This window comes from Vicugna pacos, chromosome 10, assembly GCF_048564905.1.
Source record: "Vicugna pacos chromosome 10, VicPac4, whole genome shotgun sequence".
NCBI classification, from domain to species: Eukaryota; Metazoa; Chordata; class Mammalia; order Artiodactyla; family Camelidae; genus Vicugna; species Vicugna pacos.
In genome coordinates this window covers 12,656,400-12,680,499 of record NC_132996.1, presented here as the reverse complement: position 1 = coordinate 12,680,499, position 24,100 = coordinate 12,656,400, and the positions used below count along the sequence as shown (strand labels likewise).

The 24,100-nt window shown below is 41.0% G+C and overlaps 1 protein-coding gene across 2 annotated transcripts in view; it reads left to right on the top strand.

The window, feature by feature from the left end:
• Window positions 1-24,100, top strand: part of FAT3 (FAT atypical cadherin 3) — a 481,838-nt gene that overhangs the window by 64,383 nt on the left and 393,355 nt on the right. The window lies entirely within an intron of this gene.

The following is a 24,100-nucleotide window of genomic DNA, read 5'->3' as shown; positions in this document are numbered from 1 at the left end:
TTATTCAGCTCTTGTCTGCAAAATTAATTAGAAAAGATGTCTGGTCTTGTATTAATAAGTTTCAGTTTGGTGTTTTATTCACTGTTGAGTCTCTCAGTCTGTTGCAGAAGCCGTCTAAGCCTGCGTGAGGCAGCCACATGATTTTTTTTAGCTTCCTCCTGTTTTATTGGCAAGTGACCATGTGTATGGTAATTGAGCAATTGTGTGCTTACATGGGTTTATGGAATTTGCATCAGCAACTTTTGGCGATCTTAAATTTTTGTCTCCAAGCAGACTTGACAAGGAAGCTTTCTCAAATACTATCTTTTGGTTAAAAATGTATTTCTCATTTTATTGAATGACAGACTATCTCAAAATATTGAAGATGCATTTCCCTTTTCTCTTGGCCATCTCTTGGGTCTTTGCAATCTTGGAGACTGAGATAAGTTTCCATTTGTAAGGGGGAGAGTGAGATGTAAGGGAAAGGGGATGAAAGTTGACTGACTACAGGTGGGCCGTGGTCAGTGAGCTAAGTGTTCACATCCTTCATCAGAGCCTGTCTGGTCCATCATCCTCTGGTTTTTTCCCTCCCTGTTAGACAAATGCAGTCCCCATGTGGCAGAGCAGAGTTTGGAGCTACGCTTTGTTTTTTCTGTCCTGTTTTCTTTGGTCTCTCTGGTGAGATGGGATTGACTCTGCTGTCAAGGGAGACACCCAATTCCCTTTCACAGCCGCTGCCCGCAATAGCATTTCCTCCTTTGTTTGAGTCCTGACCCATTCATTCCTTCCCGAACAGAACCATGCTGCCTTGCCCCCTCTGCCTGACCCTTCCAACCGTCTGCCTGCCCCCGTCTCCTACTGGACCTTCCCTGACCCCACTTCACTTTTTCAGTTCCCGAGGGCAACTTTTTCCAGGGAAAGTGCTTATGTTAAACCTGGGCCTCTCTGGCTTGAGACAAATCCCATCTCGAAGTTGTAGGGCTTGTTCAATGACTGACAAAGCCAGAAGGCCCTGGGAAGGAATGGAGTCTGAATGGGGCTTTGAGGAGAAGAAACTAGGTGGGGAGTGTGGGGTGGGGGAGGAGAGAGCAGAGGCTCATTGCAGGATGTCTGTCGGGACCAGGTTGCCTTGTGATGAGTGTGCTTGCATTGGGCACAGAAGGGTGTGTGTGAGTTTGAAAGGAGGCTAAAGCTGGGCTCTGGAGCCCAAAATACACACGTGGGAACACTGCAGGTGGGGGCAGCTGGGACTTAGTGGCAGGGAAGACTGTACCTTGCCCTGTGCCTGGCACCAGCAGTCAGCCAATATTTATTGAATGGCCAAGGATGGGATCTGGGCTTTAAGGGTCTTCCTGGAAAGGAAATTAACTGGGCTGGAGGAGAGTGAGACTAGAGGTAGCATAACCTAATAGGATGCAAGTATTATTTATTGTCCCCCTTCTCTGTGTATTGGATTTACAGGAAACCGGAGATGCACTGAAAGATAACACTCCAGAATCATTTTCCTAGTTGATGTGTTTATTACCTCCCTCCCTTGGTGGGGTAACTAGGTTTATTTATTCATTCTTTTTAATGTTTTTAATGGAGGTACTGGGAATTGAACTGAGGACCTTGTGCATAATAGGCCCACACTCTACCACTGAGCTATATCCTCCCCACCATGTGTTTATTTTTACTATTGCTTCATTTATATTTAGGAAAAATGATACCAAAGACTGCATGGAGTATAGACAAAGTAAAATCTTTCATACATAGGCCTCTCTCTTTCCAGCTCCCTGCCACCAGTGTGTCCCCAGGCAACTATGAGCACTGCATGTCAGTTGTCCCTGGATTCGTCTAAGCCAGTGCTTTTCAAACTGAGTTATGATCCCATCCATGGATCATGCGATGAAATTAGTGGCTTGCGGAGAGCATTGGAAAGGACACATTGTAAAACATAAAATAGCCCACTATATTGCACGCCATAAGGGTCAGTTCTGTTTTGTGACAGAAAATATATTTCTTATGGTGGGTCACTGAGAAGTTTGAAAAACAACATCATAAGTGAAAAGAGCTCATTACTTAGGAATATCATAAATCTATCTTTAGCTCTGTGTATAAAGAGATCATATGATTTATCATCTCAACCAGGACACGTTTCAGAGGGAAAGGGGAGGCTCTTAATTACATCACAACAACAGGTGTGAGTCGGGACTGCCTCAAGCTAATTAAGAAATACAGTCACTCTGCCTGTGTTAGAGTTCTCCAGAGAAACATCTATGCACATCTAGATCTGTCGATCTCTGTATTTATGGGGGAGGGGGAGACAGAGACAAAGAGAGAGAGGGTAGGGGTTACTGAGGTTTATTTTAAGGAATTGGCTTATGTGCTCGTGTGATCTGGCAAGTCTGAAATGCATAAGACAGGCCAGCAGCAGCCTGGAAACTCAGCTAAAAATTGATGTTTCAGTCTTGACTCCAAATTCTGCTGCAGGGCAGCAGGCTGGAAACTCAGGCAGGGTTTCTATGGTGCAGTCTTGAGAATTCTTTCTTCCTTGGGAAACCTCACTCTTTGCTTTTAAGATCTTCAGTTGACTGGATGAAGCCCACACACGTTATAGAAGATAATCTGCTTTACTCAAAGTCTATTGACTCAACTGTTTATCACATATACAGAAAATACCTTCACAGCAAAATCTAGGCTTGTCTTTGACCACACAATGGGGCACCATAGCCTAATTGTCAAATAAAATTAACCAGCACACCGTTTACTGAAGGAGGACAAATGGTGGATGAACATCACTACAAAGCTTTCTTTAGTGCCCCAAGGCTGTGCTGGGGCTGGACAATTTGTCATATGCTTGTTGTGTTTTTGTATATGTACTTATTATCAGCGAACTTACTGAATTTTGCCATTTTGACCTTGTGGCTTCTTAAAATAATTTTTTAAAATATTTTTAACATCTCACTTGGTAATTTAGATAGCCTTTTAACTACACGTGAGTTATATGTCACTTTGTATTTGAAGCTGTTTTAATATTTTATGAAATGTTTTTGTGAAATATTTTATGAAATGTTTGGAGAAGAATGTTCCTGAATAACTTGGCTGCTTGGGACACACTATTTATCCTGTAGAAACTGCCACAAACATATCTTTGTAAGTATTTCAGCAACTTGTCATTTCTCTTGCTCCAGGATAAACTGTGAAGGCTCTGAACTGCCAAGAGAATCCGTGAAAAGTGGCAGGAACTAACCACGAGGCAGCTTTGCCCTGCAATAGACTGCCACAGAGTAGCTGGTAAACCCTTAGCAACAATGTGGCCTTGCTAGGATCTTTGAAGAAGGAGAGAGAATTCTATTAAGTTCTATATTGAAAAACATCAAAGTGAAACTCTTCATCCTTCACCTCTACTGACTTGATAGTCAACCTAGTGCTGAGTTCCTTAAGTTTTGCAACTTCTATAGTTTTAGAAGGATTGTCTGGCATTCTAGAAAGTTCAGAAACTATTGAAGAAAAGGAGAAATTTAGACACAGACATGCACTTATTTCTTTAGAAAATGCGGCCAGGCAAGCTTGAGGTCACCCTGGAGAGGAATCCCCACTCCTGAAGCCCATGACTGTGACACAGAGTGGAGAGAACCCAAGTAAGACGTGGAGACTCAGAATCTCACCTGCATCTGCCGTTTGTAGCAACTTCACTTCATTCTAGAATCTTTGATGTTGGTTCATAGCACTGGTTCTCAAGCTGGGTAGATCTTGACTGAAAAATCGGTCTCCACTGCTGATTAGCCGTGTGACACAAGCTACCTGTGTCTGCTCCTCTGCAGCATGGCTACGTCACATCTGCTTCTCAGACTTGTTTGGGGGGTTGGATAAACATGTACTTCTAGGACCACACACATTACTTGTCCAGCATTCATTAATAGAGCTGTTTTTATTTTTGTGAATGGCTGTCCCAAATAATCTCTAAATTTTTGTCCTCATATGTGACATTTCTGTGCCCCAGTGGGTGGCTCTTCCCTGCTGTCTATACAGTGACTGGTACTAAGTGGCATTAGAATAGCAAGAATGAGCCAAAGGGGGTAACAGGGCTCTTAAGGACTTTCTTATTTTTTTTAAATTTTTATTCAAGTGTAGTTGATTTACAGTGTTACTTTCACGTGTACAGCAAAGTGATTCAGTTATACATATACATACATGTGTATATTTCAGATTCTTTTCCATTATATGTTATTAAAAGAAATAGAATATAGATCCCTGTGCTATACAGTAGGTCCTTGTTGTGTATCTATTTTATATATAGTAATATATAGTAGTCTGTATCTGTTAATCCCAAACTCCTAATTTATCCCTCCCCTGCCCCTTTCCCCTTTGGCAACCACAGTTTGTTTTCTGTGAAGGACTTTATTCTTACGGATTCTCTCTTCCTTCCTATTTTCCCTATATCTTCATTATCTTACTGTGGTAAGTGCTGGGGATTTTAAGTTGAGTAAAACACCATTTCTGACCTTGCATCACCTTTACAATCGAGTAGTTCCAGATTTCTAACTTACAAATGCATGATTGAAAGTACCTCTGAGGATGTGTTCATCCCTCTGTGACACGTCCTGAGGAGTCTCAGGAGTGAAGGGCTCTTTATCCTCCTTTTCATTTGATATCAAATTATCTCTGCTTTGACAGGAATCTTTTCTGTAAGGAATGGGTTCCCACCTTTCAGAGTTCAGACACTGCCTGTCAGTTTAGCATAGCCTCACATACCTGGCTGGTCGTAGCCCAGGTCCTAGTGCTATCAGGTGCCACCCTGCTTAGGGACAAAGATGGAAATCTGCTTCTCAGAGGCCGCAGCGAAGACCCAACAAGACAAGGCTCTGATTTGAGGCCCTGAGCCAACTTTGAGGTCCATCTGTTCCACTTTGGCCTCTGAGTTCCTGGTTGCTGACGGGTCCACACTGATATTCTGGTGCCTGTTCTGTGCTGTTTTGTTTCCTGAGCACAAGCCAAGAGAGTGTGGTGTGTTACACAGCAGCCCTCAAATGAAAAAAATCAAGAAAAGGCATATTTTTGCACTTGCCTTGGAAACCTCCAAGTTTGAGTCTTGCATGAAAAGTAGTTTTATGACAGTAGTTCTCCAATACTGTCTTGATTCCCATCTTTGAAGTTTTGGTTAATATTTATGCTGCCATTCTCATCAATGGATTGATCACCAAGAAGTAGTAATAGCCATGACATTTATTCAGTGGGTTGCAATTTTTCACTTCTGTCTCCAGTGAACTTAGTGGACGAAATCTTATTTACCTAAGTAACGTCCGAGTAGGCAGTAAATAAATGTTCAGCCTTATTTTGAAGGATGCAAAGGCTTGAAAACTGAAACATGGAATATTTAAGAAACTCTTAAAATCTCATAGCATATCAGAGTTGAAAATACCTTTACGGTTATCCAACTTCACGCATTTTAACAATGGGAAAGCTTAAAACCAAGTTAAAATATTTCCCCATGTTAATTACACAATGATTAATTGGAGGCAGAGAAACTGGGTTTGGATCCAGCTCTCCCTCTTATTAGCTGTGTGACCTTGAGCAAGTTATTTAACCTCTCCAAGCTTCAGTGCCCTCATCAATATGAAGGAGGGACATTATTTCAATATGGCTCATAGGGCTGTTTTAAGTTAAATGAAATAAGCTGGCCACCAGTTAGTGCAGTCCAGGAAATGTTAGCTATTATTGTGATGGAGGATGGAGAAGGGCAGGAACACATCCCTTCCAAGCTGTGATGCAAAAAATACATTTTCAACAGGTGTTAGTGGTGGGTGTGGATATTTCAGGAAGGAAGGACACAAACAGAGGCAGGGAATTGAGTCTTAATGGGAACATTGGGAGTAATCCAGCTTGGCTCTGCTGTGTAATGCATGAATGCAAGAAGGGAGATGCAAACTCCAAAAAATAGTTGAAACTTCATCATGGCTGGTCTTGGACGCCTGGAATTTGAAGTCCATTCCTTAGTGTGTGTGTGTGTGTGTGTGTGTGTGTGAAAGAGAGAGACAGAGAAACAGCAGATGGACAGAGAGGCAGACAGGCAGAAGGAGAGACTGAGAAATGATTAGACCCAGGTTAAGGGAGAGTAATTGCGTGATGACGTACAGGAAGGGAGGCTTTCTTTTGATAAAGTGAAATTATGGATTGTAGCTTGACAGTGTATGTTAAAAACTTACAAATGTGCCTCCCCTTGTCCTGGCAATTCTGATTTTAGAAAAGCATGCAGAAACGATGGTTTATTTTCCCCCCCTTTTGTATTGAAGTATAGTTGATTTACGGTGTTCTGTTAGTTTCTTATGTACAGCACAGTGATTCAGTTATACACACACGCGTGCGTGCATGCACGCATTTTCTTCTTCATTACAGGTTACTACAAGCCATTGAATATAGTTCCCTGGGCTGTACAGTAGGACCTCGTTGTTTATCTAGTCTGTGTATAGTAGTTTGTATCTGCCAATCCCAAACTCCCAATTTATCCCTCTCTAGCAACCTAAATATCTACTAATGGAGGCTTGGTTAAATGATGGCAAATCTATATAATTTAGTAATATCTAGGCATTTAAAAAGACGTTATTTATCAATGTAGATCATCAAGATAATGCTAAAATGATTTTGAAGGTATAAAGTACGTTGGCATGATCTTATTAAAAATATATGTGTTTGTGTGCGTATATATACATACATGTGTATATACGCTGTCATTCATAAAACTCTATAAGGGATTTAAATCAAAATGTTAATCAGGGTTACCTTTGGGTAGCTGTGCCATAGATGACTTTTTAATTGAATTAAAACATAGTAACAAAATTTATTATTTAACCATTTTTAGGAGTACAGCTCTGGGGCGTTAAATACATTCACATTATTCTGCAACATCTCCATTCTCCAGCTCTAGAATATAGGTGATTTTTTTTCTTTATTCTTCATGCTTTTAGTTATGGTTTGAAGTTTTAAATTTTATAACTGAAACACAATTTGAGTTAAGAAATACAGAGCAAAATTTCGAGGCTTGCTGGGATGTGATTGCTGTGATGAGGGAAATCACGTCCTGAGCACGGTAGATTGTAGCACCATGAAAAGGGCAGCTCACCCACCAGATCTATGATCAAGCTGATGTGTGGGCAGTCCTACCATCTCCAGGAAAACAAGGGACCCACATCTGGTTAAAGCTGTGTATGTGAGGAAAACACAGATAGAAGCCCAAATCCTTGCTTTGGCACATGGATACTGGTGGGAGAGCTTGCCTTCCTTATAGCATCTAGAATTGCAACATCATCAGTTTCAGGCTGCGTATAATCAGATTCTCTGATGCCCAGATTCCTTCACTTACAGGAGTCTTTGTCACATCATTAACAAAAGCTCTCAAAGTGCTAAGACTCAGGACGATACAAAATTGTTTTCTGCAACATGCAGGCTCCTGTACCTCTGATATAAAACAGGACTGAGAGTACTTTAGCACTTTTCTCTCATGTACTCTGTCTTAGGAGGTGTGTTTATTCCACAATGTGAAAGCCAGATCTCCCCATAAGATAGAAAAATAACTCCATAAGGGAACATCCTTCAATAAGAAACATATGGTTTTATTCAGGGACATTTCTAAAAAGTTCACCTTTTTTTCAGCACACATTGAACAAATGGCCTACCGCATGGAAGCACAGTTGCTCTCGTGGAGGTGAGAATGAATATGGCAGGGAGTCTGCCCCCCGGGAGCTCATGAATTAGTCCGTGGATTGTAGCTGAAGTAAATACACATGTAAACATCTTCATAGAGACACACAGTTCTCCAGATGGTGACAGTCTCCCTGGGTGACCAGGTATGGAGGATTGGTAGGGCTGAGCCTGACCTCCAGCCTTGAAGGGTGGGTAACTCAGACAAGGTGAAGATGCAGGAGAGATGTGTTCTGGACGGAGAGTCAGAAGTGCAGAATCTGAGATGTACAATGTGGTGTTAGGATAATGTCTTATTTTGGGTTTCCCCAGAGGCAGAATTGGAGGCAAGCACTTCAATGCAAATCATTTGTTAGGGGGTGATCCGGGAAACATTAGCAGGAGGTAAGGAGGTGAGGCTGGGAAGGGAAAAAAGCCAGTAAAAGGTATGAACCAGTGGGCACCTTGGGCCAGTGGAGTTCAGCCCCGCTGGGGAGCTCTGGGAAGTGGTTTGTAACATGTCTCAGATTTATCCAGGCTGAGGCCAAGTCGACCCCTGTCCACAGCCCTTGGACCTTTGTTGCCTGAGGACTGCTTCCAGGCCACGGGCGCTGGCCCTTGCAGATTGCCCTGCACTGGTGGAGTGCGCTTCTGGGGCTGCCATCCAAAGCTCTCGGGCAGTGATGTCCAGAGGTGTTTGTAACTAGAACCTTTAGCAGGTAAAGAAGAAAGAGACTAGAACGTTGAGGAACGTCCATTACATGAGTGGTCACGCTGGGAGGCTGTCCAATGAGGAAACTGACAATAGACACATAGCTGGATGCATTGCAGTGTCTTAGGAGTCAGTGAGAAGGAGAGTTTCAGTAAGAAGGGAAAGTTGAAAGGAAAGTAATATTTTACCAAAAGCATAGTAATAATTGTGCTTTCAAACCCCAAACTATCCAAGTATGTGTTCACCAAGTGGTAGAATGGACAAGGCTCGCTCTGAAGGTTGGTTCGAGTTCTGGCTCTGATGTTCGCTAGCTGCGTGACCTCAGGCACGTCTGTATCCTTTCTGGGTCTCAGGCTCCTGTTGTGTGAAGTGAGGTGGTTGTTTCCCATCTCTCCCAGTGCTGAGAGGCAGTTTGTGGATTCAAAGATGCTGTGTGATGCCTACCTCGCTCCTTCTCGTCTATTAAGTTCATAAGTGTATTGCATGTTAGACAGAGAAGTAATCTAATTTCACAGTTAAATAAAGAGCTAATTTAAATGACTGTAGAAATTAAAATGCGCATAGAATAAATTTGCTGGGTCTAATAAATGCACTCTCAAGCATCCCCCCCTCCCCCGCCCGTCCTGTGAATCTACACAGTGTATCGTCTGTCTGCTCCTCTTTTTCCACTGCTGCTTGGACTCTAGAATTAGTTTTATTTCGTGTTGGTTTACTTTTATCTATGGCTGTTTTGGCAGCAGGAATTATATCCGTTTCCCTGACAGAGAGTTTTACATGGAGCATGTGTTTGAAAGATTAATATAAGCAGTTGCTTCTGAAACAATTTCATCTTGCTTGCCCATAGTAATGAAAAATGAATAATCAAAAGCAATAAATTGTGTCTGGAAGATAATAAATACTTCTTCAAGTATTTTAGCACTGATGGTGAGTTATAGCTGACCCCCAAATCAGGAAGGATGAATATGACCAATGGGAACTCCATAGTGGGTGCCAGCCTTTAATATCGGTCTTTAGCTGCTTGATTGATTTCACTGTTTCCTAGCAGAATCCAGAGGATCTGCTGTCTGTCCTGCTGATTTAAAACTAAAAATGGCATCTCATGCCCATTAGGGAAGTCCGTGCTGAAACCACTATAAAATAGCCTTTGTCTCTTTCTGTCTCTTAACTAACATTGCAGACCCAAGTGGAGCTCCATTGGGATTTAAAATAGAAATAGTAACAACTGAATAATTCTAGATCCAGCCACTGTTGAGAGGGAAACTTCCAGGGATGTGTATTATCCAGAACCTCATCAATTTCCTGGGCATGACAGCTACTTGAGTAAACCCTAGAAAGATCCTTCAGAGACTCACTTTTACTTCCAACTGCCCACCTTCTGCAGGCACATTCATGAGCCAGGGCTGACTTTAGACATGATATGTTTTGAAAAATGGTGCATCTCCATTCTGAGATATTCTGTGAGGTGTTGAAGCCCTGAAATAAGTGATTGGCTTTCTTTTGAGATTCAAAACCTAGGAAGTATATTTGAGCACCTGTGGTATTCAGAATGCTAGGGGCAGCACCACCAATAATACATGCATACGTAAAACAAAGGTGTTCATACTCTCTCTGCAATGAAGAAACTTATAAATTACTTGGCAGATGTAGACTGAGATGCACTATAGAAAGTAGTGGTCAGGCGCCGACACCTAAAATTTCCTGCAAAGCTAATGGCAAAGAAAATCAAGACATGACCTTGTCCAGCTCTTTCACTATATGCAACTGCCTGCATTTAATGTATTTTTTTGGTTGGGGGGAGGGGGTTAGGCTTATTTATTTATTTATTCATTTATTAAATGGAGGTGCTGGGGATTCAACCCAGGACCTCGTGCATGCTAAACATGCACTCTACCACTGAGCTATACCCTCCCCTCCTAATGTGTTTTAATGTGTTTATATCTGCCTGCTGCTCTGGTACCCAGAGAAGCCATGTTCCCACACTAGTGAACCACAAAGCAAGATGTGTCCGCCTTCAGTGATGAAGCTTGGTAGGTAATTATCCTGAATCCCAAACTACATCTTTAAAGACATGATGTTCATTTTTTTCCATGCTACCTATTAGCTAAGATACTTGAGATAAGGTATTTGAGCCTCAGCATCCTCTGAACCAGAATTCCCTTTTTTCTATTTCCCCAAATGTTTCTAATCACAAGTGAAACACTGTGCAACACATGTAAGCTCTTTGAAAGCGCTCCAGTGATACAGGCACACACAGATCGGAGGCTGTCTGCTGATTGACCTGCCAGCAGTTGATTTCCCTTCTGTATCTGTTTTGATTCTATTATAAATTATAAACATAACCATTTGAAAGGTTTCATCAAGGAATATTTCCGTGTCTTGTACATGTGCAAGAGCCTGTGTTTTCAAACCTAGAAATGTCATTCTGGAATCTCCTACATCAGTGAGAGAAAAATTAAGTCAGCAAACCAGTCTTTTGAGAGAGGAGAGGCTCTTCCTAGTTTATTGTTTCTAAAAATAAGCTTCCCAAATTTGGCGCAGCTGTTGGGGAACAGGGATGGGATGTCGGTAGCCGACAGTCCCCAAGTGCACGCCGTACTGTATTGTCAGACGCTTACAGAGCTACTGAGAAAATTCCTGGCATATGTGTTTCGTTCTAACAACTTAACACAGCCTGCTTTCTTTTTATTTTGTTTTTATAGAAATGTTCAGGTTCTCCTGGATTCTTTTGAACTGTTGCCAGTATGTGATTTAAGCCCTTGACTTGGCCCTGCGAACAGAAGTTGAAAACCAAAGATGAATCGCCATGTGGTCTCTTACACATGAGAATTGTCCAGTTAATATTTCAAGTCACCAAGGCCAGTCTAGCAGGAAGCATGTATTTTATTTTTGTTCTAAGACATTATATTTTCAGCTATTTCCTGAAGGGCTTTTGCAAGAAACCAATTTATTTTTTGTGGGGAGATGACTATTTCTCAATATGTTCTTCTCCTCTAATCCCTTGTTCCAAAGTGTCATGTTCTTGGTGGTGGTAATATAATAATAATAAGAAGAAGAAAAAAAGAATTATGAGGAGGAGAAAGAGAAGTTAGGAAGAGGGGGAAAATGAAGAAGAGGAAGAAATCTTAATGATGCCCTTCAAGTTGTTTATTCTTTTATAATTTACAAAGTGAGTAATTTACAAAATGACCTAGTTAATGTCACCGTGAGGAAACTTACGTTTTTTGTGACATTGTTTTCTATGAGTCATTCAACTTAAGTGACAGAGCTAGAGCTTGAACTTCTGGTTCAAAGTCTGACATTTTTTTCTATCAAAGTCCATATCTTCATACGTAGGGCTACATGTGAAATGTACAATGTGGAGTTTATAATGTGAGCTAATCTATTTATATAAAAAGGCTTGATCTGGTGTCTTGCACAGCGAGAGTGCTATATTGAACATTTGATAGAGAAATGAAATAAGAGTTGCATCATTCTAAGAAACCATGAGACATAGATAATTGTTAGAGTTCATCTTAGACAAAGGGGAAATGTCTACCACATTCCCAAGAAGAAAAATCCTTTAATGATATGAATGAATATTACTGGGAAAAATAATGTGGAATATAGTTTATATTATTTTCTTAGAAACACACTGATCTTTTAAGAATGAAATACCTGGTTTTACAAAAGTTAGGTAAGAATGCTAAGTAGCCCTGATTGTGACATCTGTCAACGCACAAGCCCTTTTCTTTCTGAAAGACACATTGACAAGAAGTTAGCAGAAACTGCATCACTGAAATGTAATGACTATTCTCTTTCAGTGGCTTCTGTCTTGGAAGGAAAAGGTTCTATCATTTTGATAACACACAATAATTGAAAATCTACAAACTGTTATGGACTGAATTGTGCACCTCCCCTCCCCATTCATGTGTTGAAGTTCTAACTTTCAGTATCTCAGCGTGTGATTGTATTTGGAAATAGAGTCTTTAAAGGGCTAATCAAATGAAAACCAGTCCATTAGGATGGCCCCTAATACAGTCTGACACAGACATACCGAGCAGGAAGAAAGCGTCAAGACACAGGAGAAGACAGCCATCTGCAAGCCAAGGAGAGAGGCTTCAAGAGAAAGCGACCCTGCTGACACCATCCTGGACCTCCCAGCCATCAGAACAGTGAGAAAGTAAAAACTATCGTTTGTGCCACCCAGTCTGTGGCAGCCCTGGTAACTGAGATACCATTTTAAGTCAGTAGCTCTCAAACCTGGCTGTGGTTTAGAATCACATTCGAATTTTTTCCAGTTGATGCTCAGGGTAATAATGTCCCAGAACAGTGGAGTCATAATCGCTGTGCACAGCGCCTGGGTGGCTGTGTTTTCCAAACTTCTCCAGGAGACTCTGATCCAGTTACTTTGGGAATCACTGATTTACGCTGTCTTCCTAGAAGAGTTCCCACCTTTCAGGGAGGGATAGCATCCAGGTCTGGGTTGCTGGATCTCATCACCCACAGAGCAAAGGAAGACATCCCACACGGGTCTTGTGATGGTCCAGCCTGGCGGGAACTCAGAATCATCTCAATATCTGCTTAGAAATACAAATTCACAGAAATTCTGGCTTGTGAGTCTTTGGAGTTTGGGACAGGGGAAGGAGTTTGCATGTTTAAGATGGTCTATAAGTGATTCTGATGATATTTTAGATTAAGAATGGCTGAACACTTATTTTTATGTATGTATGCATGTATATTTTTATATATGTATGTGTGTATATATGTGTATATGTATGTATGCGTATATTGTCTTCAACAAGAAAAAATTATCTATAATTCCACCTATAAAGGAGCCTGGTCACAGCTCTCATCTGTGATTGTTTCCTTGCATCTTTCTAATCATTAGACAGTTCAGTGATGAGAGCATTAAGGATGTGGGGAGTGATTTTCACAAGTAGGTGTGGAATTTTACAGTTTGGTGTTTTATAGTAATGACCTCAGGTTGATCAGTATCTTCTCTTTCTAAAATCTGCTGTTAGGGGAAAAAGTTCAATGGTAACAAATTATGTCCTTTACAACTGAAGTGCAAATTGAACTTCTAATCCATTTGTGAATACACTAATCAACCTCTTTGAGGAATTTACCTGTCATGTATAGTCATATATACACGCAACAGTTCCTTGACCTAAAGTCACTGACCCCAGCCAAATAAGTTAAGGTCAAGTTGGAAGCATAAAAAAGGTTTATGGAAAGTCAAAGTCAATGTTACAATAATAACTGACATGTGTCATGTATAATAGAATAATAATATGTGTCATAATCTCAAAACAACATTGTGTGATGTGCTGCTAGCCCCATTTTGCAGAGGAGGACATTGAGGCCAGGGGAGATGTTAAGTAACTCACCTGAAGTCCTGGAGCTGGGATGTAACAGAGGCAGATTGGCTCTAGAGCGTAGGCTGCTCTTAACAGTTAGACCCTCTATGGACCCTAAACCTACCCATCAGCTCTTCCATGAGCCCTTTCCTCAGTCTCTTTTCTCTCTTTCATATCTGATTTTAGCCAATTTTGGACTTCAGGTTTTCTAACCAATATCAGGTTTAAAACCAGCTTCCTAATCAAAATACCAAGACTAGAAAGTATGCAATAGATTTTTTTAGAGTGGCTGGTCCCTTTACATGGTTCTCTTATTTTCACTGACAAAAAAAGTAATATACTATGATTTTCTTGAATATAAAGTGTTTCTATAATAATTTTCTCACGTATTAAATTTTAGAGCTATCCATATGTCTATAGGCTATATTTATAATCCCATATGAAAACTATTTTTGTTTTGTCTACTGTCTTCTAGTCTTCGACCTGTTATTTTTTGTATCACTGCATATGGAGCATATATTTTTTTATATTCAGTTTTTCACTTATTCAGAGAAATTTTATGCAATTTCAGATAGTTCCAGGTATTCATCAAGTAAATCTCTGCAAATGGTCCTTTGAGTCGATGCCTCTGGATTTGTAGTCTTATGTCTTAGCATTTTCAACACTTTCTATCTCTTAAAATCATCTAGACTGTAAGCTTTTTGTGGTTGACTACCCTGTCCAAAACCCATCTCTAAATCTGCAGAGCTTGGCATACTGCAGAACAAATTGGGTAGCAAATAAATGTTGATCGAATGTAGCCTGATAATTCTTATTAACATTTTCTCTAACTAACTGGAAATACTATACACCCATATAATACATATTTTATATATATGATGTAATATATATACATCCACATATGTATGTAGTGCTTTCAAACACATAATTCAGGGTTAGACTGACTTGGGCTAATATCCTTGTTCCAACGTTCACTCCCCTGAGTCACTTTGGGGAAATTACTTGATCTCTTCAAGTCTCAATTTTCTCTTCTGTAAAGTGAGAACAGTAACATCTACTTATAGATAAAGACTAGGTGACAAAATAAAGATGGAGCTTTTCAAGAAGTACCAGCCTGGCCCACCAATTGCCCAGTAACAGCTAAATAGTATTATAAGGAAAATGCCATTGACCCCCACGTGAAGTACAGTAACTGGACAGGTAACCAGTCACCAAGTCCAAGCTCATATAGCTTGCTGCAGGACAGGCCAATAAATCAAGGGCCAAGTTGTTGGGGCAAAGAATGTTGACTCTATTTGGAAAGCCAGCAGACTAAGAAGACAGTGGACTGGTGTCCCAAAGAAAATTCTTACTCAAGTTAAAATTCAGGATTCTTTTATGCCAAAAGGGGAGGGGTTGTGGTTGGTTGCTGCAATCTTCTTGGTGCTGGAATCCTTTGTTCTTGAGCTGTCCATGTAGGTCTGGTCACAGTATTCCTATAAACCTCCAACAGGACAAATGTTATTTTCTGTTCTGTGACTTTTCATCGCTATATAGATGTAAAAGTTTTATACCTTTAAAGGTGAGAGCCTTGAGAATAGACTATCTTGTATATCTCAGGCTAGATGCAACATTCTTAACTTGTAGCAAAAGGAATAGAATTCAAAGGTTAAAGTAAAAGAAACAGATCCAATATGGAGTCAGATTTGTTCTTCCCTATTACAGTAACACTTGTGTGTATAAGTCCTATGAGATTAAGACACAGAGTAAAGTTTCTCTGGTCTTATTTGGAAATAGATAACACGCTTCTTTTGCTGAATCTGGACAAGATTTCCCTGGGTACCTTGCCAGAGCAAGCGTCTTCATGTAAGCATGTCCATCTACTGCTGTGAGCCAGGGCCAATAGTCAGGGATGTGGAAACATTTCTGGAAGGAAAAGTGGAAAGAAAAGATTCTGAGTGGCTCCTTTTATCCAATGCTAATCCCATAAGCAGTTGGAGGGGAAGGTAGTAGGACCTGTCTTGAGCACTTGTACCTTTGCAGAGGGTGGATACTGAATAAAATCTTGCAATTACAGTGACAGTTCAGTAGGATCCAGAATGAGCTTCAAGTGAACTCGAAGTTTTAGAAGCTCACTCTAGAGCCAGAGGGAGGGCTTGTGGGAAATGGCTGAATGAACTCATTCTGGGACCAGATGGCCTGGGTTTGGCTCCTGGCTCAGCTACTTACTAGTTACATGACCCTGGACAAGTCTTTTTGCTTTACTGTGGCCAATTCCCTTAATTATAAAATGGGGTAAAAATACCACTGATCTTCAAAGTTTGTTGTGAAGACTAAGGAAATGAATTTATGAAAGTGCTTCGAACAATATGTGGCAAAAAGCAAGCATCCAATAAATGTCAGTATCATTATCTACCTACCCCCAGAGAGCTGAGTGCTCCATTTTGCTCTTGCCAAGTTTCTTCCCCTTCTTTTTTTTCAAGATTGTACCTGGATTTATGTGCATTTCCACTTAAGAGGTGACTCTTGAAGGTTTCTTATTTTCAGAGGGCAGATAAATGCATAGCATTATGAATTATAAGTCCTGGGCCTGTTCTGTTATTCAGTTAAAGTCATGGAAACAGTTACTTTTGATATTTAGAATTGTTCATCATCCTCACTAATCTTTAAGATGCAAAATCTGTACTCAGACAGGCGTGGGTAGCACAGAACACATTTGCAGGCAGAATAAAAACTAAACAGTTCCCACATTTCTGAGTTTACAACATGAATCGTATTTTTTTTAACTTGCAGTGTTTTTCATTGAATTATAGTCAGTTTACAATGTTGTGTCAATTTCTGGTGTATAGTATAATATTTCAGTCATATACATACATACATATATTCCTTTTCATATTATGAATTCGTTTTTAGCAGACATGTTTGACTCAGAATTCCAGTTTCTTTTCTCATTCTCTGTGATAAATTCCTCTAACCACAGCTGGAGTTTTTGGTAAGACTGGGCTCCCTCCCTTCATTAATTTATTGTCCTTGTGTCCTGCTGAAAGTGTGCTGGGAAAAACAGGATTCACGCTTCTTTCTCCCGGCTCTTTTGCCTTCAGTCTTGGGAATATGACTTGTTACTAAGCCCAGTTTAGAGCCACTGATCTCTGAATTCTGCTGTTACGCTTTTCATGCTGTTACTCCAAAACGGACTACAAGGCTCACAGGTGTTGCTACCTAGGTAGTTCCCAAGGGCACCGTGTGGCTGCTCAGGGGCCAGCCTCTTGTCTTGAGTCTGGAGATGCTGGTGGCTGGTTGGCTTATTGGTGTGGGGCCTACTTGGGCCACTAGTTCAGCAGGGGGGTGCAAGATTACAATTCAGCCAACTTTTCATGAAGTCTGATTCTGAACGGGGCTCAAGGGTACGTGGTTTCAGGTGCCTCCTCATTTACTCCTTACGACATCCTGACCCCTAGTCTGCAGATTGGTGATTGGTGGGGGTGCCTGAGGGAGACTAAGAAAGAGCATCATTCCTCTCAACCTGAGTTCTGAACATTTGAGAAAAAAGCTAAAGAGATGGAGGTCAGAATATCATCTTTATTGTAGAGATGCTAAATTGGCAGATGTAGGTTAGTGTTGGAGTCAAACGCGCTTGCAAAGAATGAATCCCAGAAATAGACAGATGTGCCCGCCAGTCACAACAGCAGTGCAAGCTTCCTCATCTGGTCCCCTGACCCCAGCAGCATCTGAGCCCTGAGATGGGCAGGTGAATTGGGCTTCCCTATGGGCAGCTCAATCCCAAGAGGGAAAACAGTACGGCTGAGTGGAGGGCCCCTCGTTATTCTTTCCAAATGTGCTAAGCCAGTGAGTCACTCCAACTGGAGATGAATGGAGTGAGTCAAGTGTTGGGGAGCAGCCAGAGGAGTACGTTTAGGGGCCATATGTCCTCTTGACAGCAGTATAGGGTCAAGTTCAGATGAGGAACCTGAGGCACAGAGAAACTTGGTACTTGCAAAAAAGGCTTCAGCAGCTCCGTAGCAGTGGAATTTGAATACAGTCTTTCCGTTCTTCCACCTCGGGCTAAGTTAGAGCTTTCCTCCGAATTGAAAAATTGGAATTTTGATGCAGGAAAAAGCTGTGAAAGCTCATTCATCCTCTAGAATTCAAAACAAGATTTTACATCAGCTATCCAGGAAGGATAGACAGATATTTTCTCCTTTAGGTTTGCTTCCTCTACTTTTGCTGTGAACTCTCTGTTGAAAGTTCTAGTGTTCTTCTCTTCCCAAATATAGATCACTTCCTTCTCATGAAGTTGCCCTGGCCACTGGGCTTCTTCTGAAACTGACTCTGACCTGATACCCCGAAATCCACGTCTGAGAAGCCTGCTTTTAGACCACAGACTATTTGGAAACTGGCTTCCTTCCCCAGGTCTTGTCTTTCCCAGCAGTAACCACCTCCTTAGCCAGAGAGGAACGCTGCCTGAGCACCAAACATCTGTGACAATCATCAACTGTCTGTGCACAGCCTGCCTGAGCCGATGCTCTCAGAACTGGCAGGCCAGCTAAGGGCCCATTACCTGTCCCAAGGCCTGATTTTTTTTAATCCCCTTCTTTCAAATGTGATTATCATGGTGCTTACTATTTAAAGTTTTAATTGCATTTTTAAACTTTTGGCAATGGATGGCTGAACAGCACCCTCTTTAAGGACGGCTTACACAGTTTCCTGCGGGGGTGGGACCTTGTTCCCAAATTGGAGTCATGTCCAGAGTTTAGATTCCTCGTGGCTACATGGAAGGGGTGGGCTGGTGGCAGAGGGATTTATGGGTCCAGTCTCCACGAGGAGACATCTTGGAAGATCTTTATGAATGAGCTTGATAAAGGGCCTGAAGGAGACATAGCATCACAGTCTCTGGTTCCCGAAAGGCTTTATGAACGACACAGGGCTGGAAACAATTAGCAGCAGCAAGATTTGGGAAGGAGGAGGAAAGAGGTAAATCTTATACCCAGAGTTAGACACGGGAACTTGGAATTGTATCTCTTCTCGATGAATCAGAAGTTATATCCAGAAGCCGTGAAATCCCAATCTACTTACCTCTTGGTAATTTTAAAGAACCTAAAATATCCTTTGCCTTTGTGGCAATGCTAAATGAAAAGGATGGATGTCTTATTGGCTATGTTTCCATGAAATATTTTTACCCAGATAGATTTGCATTGCTTAGAAACTCATCCTTCAGTATGGTTCGCCTTAGTTGTAATATTGAACATCCTGTAAACTTGGGCTTCCAGATACAGGTTGCCTAAGAAATCAAGATGTTTTCAAGTAGAATCCTGATTCTTGCTAGTCAGTCTCTTGAAATTTACTCTGGAGTTACTTTTCCCAAAAACTGCAAAACAGCTTTCATTTAAAATTTGACAAAGCACTTCCTTTCTTCCTTTCTCTCTTTCTTGTCCTCGCGGCTGAAACCTCAGTGGATAAGCAGGAAGGTTTAAGTGGTTTTGCGAAGGTAAGCACTTGCTCGTCTGAAAAAAGCTGCAGTATTGAGGGACCCTGTAGAGAAAATTGCCCTCCCCTCATGGGCCAAGAAGTGTTTCCTATTTACAGCCAGGTTCACTGGCCGGTCACTGGTTGGGGGAGCTTGTCCTAAGCAATTTAATTTGGGTTGTGAAGCAAGTGAACCTTCAGCACATCTCCGTGGATAAGGTTGTAAACCAGCCTTCCATAGCAAGTCCTGTCTCTGATCCCCTTGAGCTCGGGTTATTCTTTGGGCTGTCAAACTGGCACCTTTGGATATTTCTCTGACCTTGAAAATTAGGATAATTAAGTTTCCTCTGGCCCAGTGGGAGTTGATATGCATAACTAACAGCAGCCAACAGTCCCTGGAGAACAAATTTATGAAAGACATTAAAGGAGGAAAGAAGCAAAGCTTTTTGAATGAAAGGAAGTGAACGTTAGTTACGTGAGCCGGGCAGTGTTTGGATGTTCCTTATCATATACATGTAGATAGTTCTCTGAAATTTAATACTGCCTTTTCCTGTGATTTTTCCTGGTAGCATCCATCATGTGAAACAGAGAGAAGTGAATAATTGGCAACCAAATTAATGAACAGGGGCAAGAACTGAGAAACTTCTTTACAGGGGAGAAAAAAGTTAGGTGCAGGCTGCATTAACTTTTCTGCAACAAAAACAACTTTTAGGCCACAGTACTTGTATATGTGCACCTTCTTTTCCTAAGCTGTGACAGTGCCCAGCAGGAACTGGTCACAAGTACCTGCCTAAAAAATGTTCAAGCAACGTTTTTGAGCGCATGTCTTTTAAAACACTTCTCCCAACAACTCTGATTCTTTATAGCACTATTTTCTCTGAAATTTTCTTTAAATGTATGTAGATAGACTGATGGACAGATGAGAGAGAGAGAAAACAATTCGTTGGAATACAGTTCTATCTGTCTAATGACAGCTCTGAGTATGGGTGCTAGCTTTCAGCCAATAGGAGTTAAAAGAGCAGATTGTAGGTATGCTCTCAGCCAATGAGCATTAGCGCTCCCTCCGTACATTCTCTCTGCTGGTGAGCTCTTGTAGGTGGTGTGTTCTTCCTCTGGACTCATTCTGGCTTTTATTTCACATTGTTGGAACAAATGCCAGAAAGTATGCAAGTGATAGTACCTGACTGTCCATAGAGCATCCTTCTAGCTGTAAAAACATGGACTTTACAGTGATGTCACACACCTTCAGGGAAATGATCCAAGCATCTAGTAGTCACTACCAAGAGGCAATCAGAGATTAATGGAAGTCCTTTGTCACTGTGAAGCGCATCATAAACATCTTTGCCACTGAGGAGAGGTTGATCAATAACTGAGGAGTGGTAGTTGGTAAAGAACATGCAGAGAAGAGATTTTCTGCAAGGCAGGAAAGGGTTGCTAAAGTATTATGGTGGGAACATATACCCATAGGGACAGTGCTGTAATGACCTGTGTGCTGTGATTCAGTCAGTGCTCAATAGAACAAGCATATACTCGCTCTTTGATGGAAATGACTGAAAAGAGGGTGAGGGGATAACTGCGTATAAGCATCCTCATGGTAGCCCTAAGTTGATACCCCTGTCCTTGTTACTGATCTCTGCCCGCTGCTGCTCACATCACAGCCGATTAGCTCCTATTCTTCACTCCCCCCAAACAATCAGCTTTGAGAAGATTTGAATGTTAAGAAATTAATCGAAAGATGTTTTTAGGGCTTAGGTTCAGTGAGTGGGTCATAATAAGACAGATTATTGCTTAAGTGCTGCTTTTCAAACTGTTCACCAATAAAACCAAATGCTATGGGTTAAGTATTTATCATATACTATTGTGTACTATGTACCATGTACATTGGGCCAGGCCAGATGGCCCTTTCCTCTTTCTTGGGCTCTTTTTATTGTGCTAGTCACACTCCAGTTTCTCTGGTCCCAAATAATATTCTCATCTTTTTTACCTCTCCACGTTCCAAATAAATATTAGAACCATTTCCCAAAACCTTTTCTGGAAAAAAAAAATTAGTCCCTTAAGGTGCTCAAAGAATGATAATAAATTAAAAATGATGTGTGATCAAATGAGTCTGAGAAACACTGGCCACATACCTTTTTTGAGAATCAGATTCCATATAAAGTAGAGAAGTAACTCTGAGAAGTCCTGGACTAAAGAAATTTGCTTTCCTTAAATTTAAGCTTTGACTCACTGTATTCAACATGATAAAAACTATACATATAAATAGTTAACGTTTATTGAGGGGACTGTATTGTCCGAGGCATTATTTTATTGCCCATTCCGGTTTTGTTTTAACGTTAACAACTATTAGCTGTCTAATTGATGTATGAAACCATCAAATGATTGGCCATTTCAGGAAAACAAAATGTTGTACACCCATGAATGATTGTGGACCTTGTGATCAACATCAGCACTAACATTATAAGATCCAGTAGATAGATAATCCCATCACATATGTGATTTTAAATTTTCCAGTAAGAAGGGGAAAAAAGGTGAAAATAATGTTAGTAACATATTCTATTAACCCACTAGATACAAAATACAGGAGTTCTATTAGAGTATCTTATCACAGATACTTTGCATTTTTCCTATTTAATCTTCAAAGTCCAGGGCACATTTTGCATGGATGCATTCCTCAGTTCAGATTAGCTCCATTTCAGGAAGTAGCCACATGTGACCGGTGGCTATTATTCTAGACAACGCAGGTTCATTCCAAGATGGGCCCCGTGGAAGAGTCTCCCCACCCTTCCTTCCAGGAGGGCAGTGCTTCCAGTTCTCCTTTATCCGCAACATCATCATCTGGAGTCAGGCCAGCCTCTGCAGATCAACTGGTAAAAGACATGTAGGCACACATTTCTCTTTCTTCGATGTTTTTGTTTCATTCAGCTCCAGTGTCAAGTTTCCCCAATGGAGAGGGGACACAATTGGGGGACGCCTTTCTGATTTAATGCAAATCAGCAGGAAGGCATCCAGAAACCTCATTTAACCTTGTCAGGATAACATTTAATTCTGCTTAGGGTAGGCCCCTGAGTTGACTTTCTGTGTGTTGCAGCCCTGATAGGCAAGTGGATGTGGATTAAAAAAATTACACTTAGCTAGAACATTGGACTGGTCTTTGGGGGCCAGAGAAATTTCATATGCAGTGTAATTTAAGTAGATATGTACACATGTATTCATTAGGAAATTGATTGTAATAGTAAACTTTTCCTTAGTGTTTTCCATGGGCCAAGCCCTATTAATATGCATCATCTCTTTTAATCCTTACAATTCTATGAATTGCCTCATTGTGTAGATGAGGAAAATAAGGCTCAGGCAGTTTAGGAAATTTTGACGAAGCTTCCACCGTTGTCAGCTCTTTTAATGCTGGAGCCCACGCTCTTACAGAACGTGGGATTCCCACGTGCTCTCCATTCAAGAATCCACAACCTAGGACCAAAGGGAAGCCGAGTTTGGGCATAGTCATGGTGTTGTGGGTGTAGACTAACCACTACAGGGAATGCGCTTTGGGGGAACATCTCTGAATATCCTCGACATGAGGATGGTGTTCAAGTACTTTGTTTCTGTGAATGTGAAGATTGCAGCATTTCTATTTTAAAAGTTGAGATAGTTTGAACCTAGCCCTGGAGAGTCAAAATAATTCTCTGGGTTTAGTTTCAGTTTATCCAGGCCTTGCCATTTCAACATGATGACTCTGTTCCCAGAAATTGTGGCTCCGACAGCTCCTGCTGGAGTCACTTCATTAATCTTACTCTACCAGGACACCTGTTTACTACTGTGCAGTGTCAGCTGATATCATACGGTAATTATGTTGTTAATTCATGGGCTGATGTTTTCCAGGCTGAAGCACGGCTTCCTGTAGGCAGTGATCTGGGAAATCAAATCAAGGAGGCAAGGAAAACATTGACAGTTGTCTGCTTCTGCTAGCTTGAGTGTATGACATGACTCTGGGTGGAAAGAATGCTATTTGGTTAATATGGTCTTTTTCACTGGGCCACTACTTAGCAGAAATTCTGTTAACTGAATGGTGGTGTAAAACATGAATTCTTGAGTGAGATTTAACTGGACCTAAAACCTTAAATATAAAAGCTTCATTCCTTAGTTTAGGATCTTGAAGTTCCTGAGCCTCTCAGAGTCTTTATCTGCATGATGGAATAATAATAGAGCTAGCATTATAAGATGCAAACTCTTAACCCAATAAATGCTCAGTAAATGTTAACTTCTGTAATTATTATTTAGCAAATATGTATTAACCTGCTGTTAACTTAGGAACATGGAAAGGCTTCCTGAAGGATATGAAGGCCTCCATCCAGTTCAGCTACTTATAAATCAGTGGAGATACGCTAGAAGGGTGTTACCGATGGGGTAGCAAGTCTTTGTCAGCTCTGATGTGGCCTGGGCGCTTGGGCTCTGAGAAGCTGCAAACAAGATTTTTGCCTTTCAGTTCTGTCATGAAGGACATGGACCAGAATCTTTTCTCTGCTACTGCTTAACTGAGTGACCTTGGGCAAGTTTCTCCACCATCTGGTCCCCTCATCTAAAAAGGTGCAGATAATAATAATACTCCACAGGGTCACTGCGAGTATTAGATAAGTAAAACATACCGAGTACCTAAAGCCGTACCTGTCTCATGATAAATACTCAGGAGCAGTTAACTATTGTCTATAATAATAATATTATTACTTCTGGGGAGGCAGACCCAACATACGAGATAATAAGTAACCTATGATTCATTGCCACATGTGTGATGTTAACTTGTAATCAATGGCAGTAATCTACAACCTTTTTACCCCAAATACCTCCTTGTCAGTCCCTGTTAAAACAAGCAAAACAACAGCACAAAAGCTTTTATTTTTTTCTTCCTGTAAAAGCAATGAATGGACATTCTAGACAAATTATAAAATATAAATAAGTAAAGTGAGGGAGAACATTAAAACCC